This window comes from Rhinopithecus bieti, unplaced genomic scaffold (genome assembly GCF_001698545.2).
Source record: "Rhinopithecus bieti isolate Rb0 unplaced genomic scaffold, ASM169854v2 scaffold_53725, whole genome shotgun sequence".
In the NCBI taxonomy this organism is placed as follows: Eukaryota; Metazoa; Chordata; class Mammalia; order Primates; family Cercopithecidae; genus Rhinopithecus; species Rhinopithecus bieti.
The window spans coordinates 201,395-208,516 of NW_016821451.1; the positions used below are offsets into that span (position 1 = coordinate 201,395).

Below are 7,122 nucleotides of genomic sequence, written 5' to 3' on the forward strand. Positions count from 1 at the left end.
TACTGAGAGGAAGAAAGAGAGCCAATGAAGGAGAAAAAGAAAGAGTGGCTAAAGAGTTATGAGATAAACAGAGTACATTTTAAAAATTTTCTTCAAGTCACCAAGGTAATTACTGCTTCAAAGTTAAGGAGGGTGAAGATTGAGTAAATGTCTTTGGAAATATAAGTGATTGATGATTTGAAGCAATTTAGTAACATGGTAGGGATGGAATTAGATGTCAAGTGTAAGAGAGTAAATGAGAAGTGAGAAAGTGAAAACAGTGATGATAATTGTTTTTGTCTAATAAATGAATGAAAAAAGCAGGGCAATACGTGGAGGAAATATCAAGGTCCAGAAAAAAACTTGTTACCTGCCTGTTGTTTTTAGGATAGAAAGAAAAACAGATATAAATAGAAGGAAAGAACCTGTAAGAAGTGAGTCAAGTAAGGAAATAAGGTAAAGGCAGACAAGGATATGCTCAAGGATGTGGGTGAAGCTATTAACCTTGGTAGAGAGAAGTTTTCCTGGGAGACAGGAGGGAAGAAGTAGGGGATGTTTGAAAATACATGCAGGAAACATTTAATGTGTTGAGGAATGTATAACTTTACAAATTTTGAAGTGAATATGCACTATGAAAGCCATATTTCTTTTGGTGTCCTTGAAATTATGAATTGTTCATTGCAAAAATATTTTAAACTACTTCCAATAAGGTAGTGAGATATTAAATTTTTATAAAATATTATAAAATTCAGACAAAATCCAATTTCAAGAATGCAGTCATAGATTAGGTTGTAAAAGCAACACCATTCTCAGTCAGTATAAACATATGAAATAAAAACTACAAGTCACAGTTGTCACTGGCAAATTTAACTTAGTGTCCAATTGGTTCCCTAAATGCCAGGTGATACCCCATGATAAATGTGGGTATGCCCATGAATATATGTTAGTGTGTGTGTATGGGACTTGGAGAAAAGAAAATTGGAAGTAATTAGCTTCAAAACTAATGATTTTTATCTAGCCTTTAATATCTGAAACTAGATTTGACTTTCTTATACAAGCAAATAATCCACCAAAGTTTGGGGCTGAAATATATTTATCCTTAAAGCATTGTGTGAAAAGGGAAGAATCATTCCTTGCCAAATATTGCCTTCCTATCATTCCTCCAAGAGATAAGTTAGGATATTGGTAAGACTGTATTTAATGAGACCCCAAACCAACAACTTAATAGAGTTTTCTTCTCATATAATAGGTTAGTTATGGGTAATCCTGAAATCGTGTAGTTGCTTTCTCAATTTAGTCACCCTGGGACAGAGTACCTTCTTGTCACTTTGCCATTTATAGAGTGTTGTTTTTATCTAATAGTTCAAAATGGCCCACAGTCATGATCATATATCATATATATTTCAAGCAGCAGTCTAAAGGAAGAGGAGAAGAAAAGGACATACCTTTGGGAACATGAGTTGAAAGTATACCTATCGAGGAGGAGCTGCGTGCTGCTGGTCTGTTGCAGCCACTGCTCTCGCTGCAGTCAGTCAGGCTGCGCCCACTTCTTCAGGGCCCAGTCCCTCGGACCCATCGCCCCTTCTAGATCCTACTGCGGTCTCGGATATTGCCGGGAAAATGTCTGATGAATTTTCTTTGGCAGATGCACTACCTGAACGCTCCCCTGCCAAAACCTCTGCTGTGAGCAATACAAAACCTGGCCAACCTCCTCAAGGCTGACCAGGCTCCAGCCCTTGGAATAATCCGAGTGCTGCACCTTCGGTGCCATCTGGACTCGCACCAAGTGCAACACCCTCCACTGTGCCTTTTGGACCAGCATCAACAGGAATGTATCCCTCCGTGCCTCCCACCAGACCACCTCCAGAACCACCAGCACCCTTTCCTCCTTCTGGATCCTGCCCCTACAGAATAGTATCCCACACCAGGATGCTATCGTACTCCCAGTAATCCTTTCCAAGTGCCTTCAGGACCTTCTGGTGCTCCACTGATGCCTGGTGGCCCCCATTCTTACCACTGAGTTAACAATGGACGAAGAAATGACGCTTTGCTTTTTGAAGTACTTATATATGCACATGAATGCATATATAAAAATTGCTGGTTTCACTATTAGAGGGCATTCATGAAAGAACAGATCTTGTGCCTCTCAGAGAAGATAACTGCCTCTTGTACTTGGATGTGTAGTACATCATATGTATACAATCAGATAAAAGCATAGAAGTAAATCATTCAGATGTGATTTTTTTACTTGGTTTTCATGGAAAGTTAAAGTATATTGAATAGCTCTTTAACAGAATTTGTTTAAACTATGAAACTACACACTTAAAAATCTAAGATGTGGATTATTGTTAGAATCTGCAACTTCACTGACAAATTATTTCAAGTATTTTTCTATAATCACTTTCCCCTTCTAAATAAATAAACTTTGAGAATAACCCATCATAATCCAAAGAAATGATGCCTCAACATTTTGCACTGCTCTGTTGGACAAATTCACCTGGTCCTCTTGAGACTGTATTTTGGATATACATTTTTAAACTGTCAGTAATTATTGTCAGATGTGGAGTTCAATAGCCAGCCAGTGTTCATTTTTATCCTTGAGCTTTTAGTAAAACTTCCTGGTTTTATTTTAGTCATTGGGGCATACAGCACTAAAGTCTGCTATTTATGGAAACTAACTTTTTTGTTTTAATCCAGGTAAACATGTATGTAAATTAAATTTTTAGATAATTGATTTAAAAAAAGTACATCTATCACTTACAGTCACATTTTATTTACCAGACTTAAGTCACATGGTCACACCCAGTTGCAAGGAAAGCTAGAACATACAGTCCTCGTTTTCGGCAACTATATACTCAGTTAAAAAGCATGGGTTCTATTACTGTAAGAGATAAAGAGATACTTAGAGATAAATGTTTCACCCATAAAGCTTTTCCTCAATTAAAGCAAACATACCGGTATCAAGCAGATAAGGGTGGCCTCTCTTCAGTTCTTATAAGAACTGAACCTCAGGGAACAGAATGGAATGGAATGTCAGTAATAACTTTTATCTCTTTCAAGCATATGAATATTTAGCTAGTAGAAGATGGTAAAATAAAATGCTGGATATTAATTATTTTAAATATTAATTTTTCCTGAAACTTAAACTATTCTTAAGCATTTTTATGATTAAGTGAAACTTTCATTCACTCTGCCTACAACTAATTAAGCACATATCTCATAATCCACACTTTGCTAAGTATTGTGAAATATTCCAAAGAAAAATATGATATGATCTCTATTCTCAAGGAATTTACAAGAACTTACAGTTTGGGTAGGGAACAAGTTTAACATTCACAAGGCTTTTCAAGAACAATTAGGTGCTGAGTTGTGTGATACTTCTTTTATGAATACAAAAGGAGGCCAAATTAAAGATAGGCCCCTGTTGGCTGCAGAAGATTAAAAGCCTTTATGGAAAACTGAAATTTGAATTGATCATATAAATATAGGTAGAATTCATTTATAAAATCTTTCATATGTAAACTCTTAAAAGGTGTATTTGTAGGATTCATTCTAGAGAATAAAGATACTGAATTTTAAAATTTTAATTTGTTGCTGCTGATAGTTTAAAGGATAAAAGTGGCTGATTCAGTACATAAGCCAGTTTTATTTCTGTGTTTTTGGTTTAGATTGTATCCACAAGTACCAGCAGAGTACCTGACACATAGTAGACACAAGTAAGTATTTGTTAAATAATTTTCTTTTTATAATAGTGTTTCCTTTATTATTTGACCAAGAAAGTTTAAAAATTGAGCTATAGCTTTTTTAAACATTGAAGTGTTCCAAAGTATAGAAACCTTATGTGAACAGTGCTATACACCACTTAATACAACTGATAGATGTAGGAGGAAGATAAGGGAGGGTCCTGGTAGAAGCTCCCACGGGCCTGGGCTTGGGGAGGATGGGGTGTAGCCTCAGGAAATTCATGCCATTTGCAGGGGGCAGGAGCCTGGGCTCATCAGTTCCTGTGTGGTGACCTGGGATTCAGTCTGTGAGGTGGAGGCCTGTTAACAGGAACCCCTCTCGCTTTGCAAAGTATTTTTTTCCTTTTTGCCCAGTAAATTCCATTCCCCCTCACCCTGCAAAGTGTCTGCATGCCTAACTTTTCCTGGTCACGTTGCAAGAACCTGGTTTTTTTTCCTACAACATTTTGGCACCCAGAACGTGGGACATGAAGAAGCATGAGTGAAATGTGGACCGAAAACCTCTCACTTTAATTTCTGAGTATTTTGTTCCTATGACATTTTTCTTCTCTTTTTTTGAGGACAGTAACAGCACCTATCTTTTCTTTTACAATATGGGAGGTGGTCCACACCCACCACAACAGCCACAAGCGTGTCTGCGGGATGATTGGGCAAGCAGTGGCTCCCCAACCACCTTCCCTCCCAGCTGGGTGGGGTGCATGGCCCTGACTGCCACACGTGTGTACAGTATCCAACCGCACAGCAGGAATGAGTCACAGCCACTACCCAGGCCCCAGGGCTGCCTTGGGGGCTCGGGCTCTGCACAGCTGGCTGACCAGACTCCTGCTGGATCCATGTCTGGGGGGAAAGGAACCAATTTGAAAAAGAAGAAGTTCTTCCCCAGGCATCTTTCCAACCCTGCACTTTAACTTTTGTTTCCTTTTCTCTATCTAGTCAGCAATTAATTTTTATGTGAGAGGGTTTTTTTTTTTTTTTTTTTTCTTTCTGGAAAACATTTTAACCAGGCCAGGACCCCAGTGATCACTGTTTATATTCTCTGTAAAGTTTTAGTTATGAAAAAGGATTTGTGAGATTGATCTTAAGCGATAGCCAATCCAGTGTGCTTTCCGTGACTTTCTGAATGGTCAGCAACAAACTTTGCTACAGGCCTCCATCTTGTTTTAGGTCCTTGAGAGCATGATGTGTAACCCCCTGGCAATGCTTTTTTTAGTGTCTGCACAGCCAAGATTCAATCCTGGCTTAGGAAATGACTCCTTTCTGCTTTGATATCTGTGCGACCTTTGCCATTTATTGATTCTCTTCCTCTGCATGAACCACCTTGGATTTTCCTTTCCCTGAGCTTTCAGTAAAGTTTGAAAGCCAGAAATATTGGCCGCTTGGCATGGCTAAAGTCAGGTAATAAGGGTGTTAAAAGGATTTTCTTAAAGAGCATTCAGCTTAATTAAAAGTGGATATCCAAATTATAGGTATATTTAAAAGATCTTAATGTTTTTCTCTTCTGGGATCTTCTTTGGCTGGAAGAAGTGGTTTTTGTTTTGTTTTGTTTTGTTTCATTTTGAGACAGAGTCTCACTCGATTGCCCAGGCTGAAGTGCAGTGGCACAATCTCAGCTCACTGTAACCTCCACCTCCCAGGTTCAAGTAATTCTCCTGCCTCAGCCTCCCAAGTAGCTGAAATTACAGGCACCTGCCACTGCGCCCAGCTAATTTTTGTATTTTTAGTAGAGCCGGGGTTTCACCATCTTGGTCAGGCTGGTCTTGAACTCCTGACCTGTGATCCACCTGCCTCGGCCTCCCAGTGGAAAAAGTTTTCTTCTCAGTGAACAGAATTCTTTTTCTCCATTTTGCCTGCCACTTTCAATGAATGCATGAGAAGGTAGAGACCTCTTTTTTCCTAATGGAACCCCAGGAATTAAAAGTGGATAGATCCCTCTCAAAATCTGTTTTGCCCCAGTTATGCCTGTGTATTAGGCCTTAGAAGCTATGTGTTTTCCTGGCCCTGTCTCTTAAAGGGCTCCACCAGGAGGCCAATAATCCAAATAGGAGACTGGCAAGCAAAAGATCTTATGGCAACTGGGTTTTCTTCTACCTGTCTGTGTAATTTTATGTATGTGTTGTATTTGTGATGTCTATAAAAATAGCTCAAATTAATTGACCTAAAGGAAGATGAGTGCTTGCATCAAATATTTTTCAAAGGGAAGATAAAAGCTGTGATACTTTTAAATTCATGTGACTTTAATCTTTGAAAAATAAAAACAGCCTTAAAGATTATTGGGGTCATGCCTGTAATCCCAACATTTTGAGAGGCCGAGGCATGTGGATCACTTGAGGTCAGGAGTTCGAGACCAGCATGACCAACATGGTGAAACCCCATTTCTACTAAAAAAAAAAAAACAAAATTAGCCAGGTGTGGTGGTGCATGCCTGTAGTCCCAAATACTTGGGAGACTGGGGCAGGAGAATCACTTGAACCCGGGAGGCAGAGGTTGCAGTGAGCCGAGATAGTGCCATTGCACTCCAGACTGGGCAACAAGAGCTAAATTCCATCTCAAAAAAAAAAAAAAAAAAAAAATTATTGATAAAATCCCAGATGTCGTCAAAATGTAAGTAAGTGAACTAAATTATGCAGGTCTGATACTAGGTTTGCTAAATGTTTTAAAGTTATAACTGCTTTTTGGGTTTTGAGAACTCTTTGAATTGCCTGCTCCACAAATGGTAAGGCCCGGGGATATATAAAATTGACTAGGCCCTTAAGTATACTGGAAGGAATCAAACCTTGGCTGCACCTACCACATAATTAAAGCTACTGGCTAGGTTTTATATTAAAGTTAAAAATTGCTGGGAGTTACCATTATAACATTATAACATTAAAACATGAAACTACTAGAAATAGATTTACATGTTTGGTATGTAAGAACAGTAAATATTTTTAGTAAAAGATTATAAAAAGGCATGGAAGTATAAATTCTTGCCTAGGGTTAAAGAATTGTTTTAAATTAGGTAAGATAAAGCTAAAGTTCACACAAGCAGTGGAAGGATTGTAAAATTAATCTTGCAAAATTCCATGTGTGAACATATTGACTAAATTCAAAAGGGTATTATATGGTTTTTCTGTAAATTGAGCATTGAAATAAAAGCACAACAAGGTACTTTTAAGGCACTAATCTGCTCTTTAGCAAAATTTATAAAGGGTTATAAAAGGTTTTTACTTTTTTACATTTCTGAGTCATTTTGGCAAAATAAATAACTTACGGTAATCTGGAATTCTGTTTCATAACATCAAGTATTTTAAACCTCTGCATATTTAAAAGGCTTCCCAAAATCAAACTTCAGTTTCAAAATTGTCTTTGCTGTTGGCTGGCTTTTGGATGCTACAGAGGGCCCCTGGAGTATTTAAAAGAG

The 7,122-nt window shown here is 38.1% G+C and overlaps 1 pseudogene across 1 annotated transcript; it reads left to right on the top strand.

Annotated features, from left to right (window-relative positions):
- Positions 1 to 1,524: 1,524 nt before the first annotated feature.
- On the top strand, positions 1,525 to 2,187 carry LOC108520833 (MAPK-interacting and spindle-stabilizing protein-like; annotated as a pseudogene). Its single transcript, XR_001883034.1, has one exon. The product of XR_001883034.1 is annotated as an MAPK-interacting and spindle-stabilizing protein-like (transcript).
- The last annotated feature ends 4,935 nt before the right edge of the window (positions 2,188 to 7,122 follow it).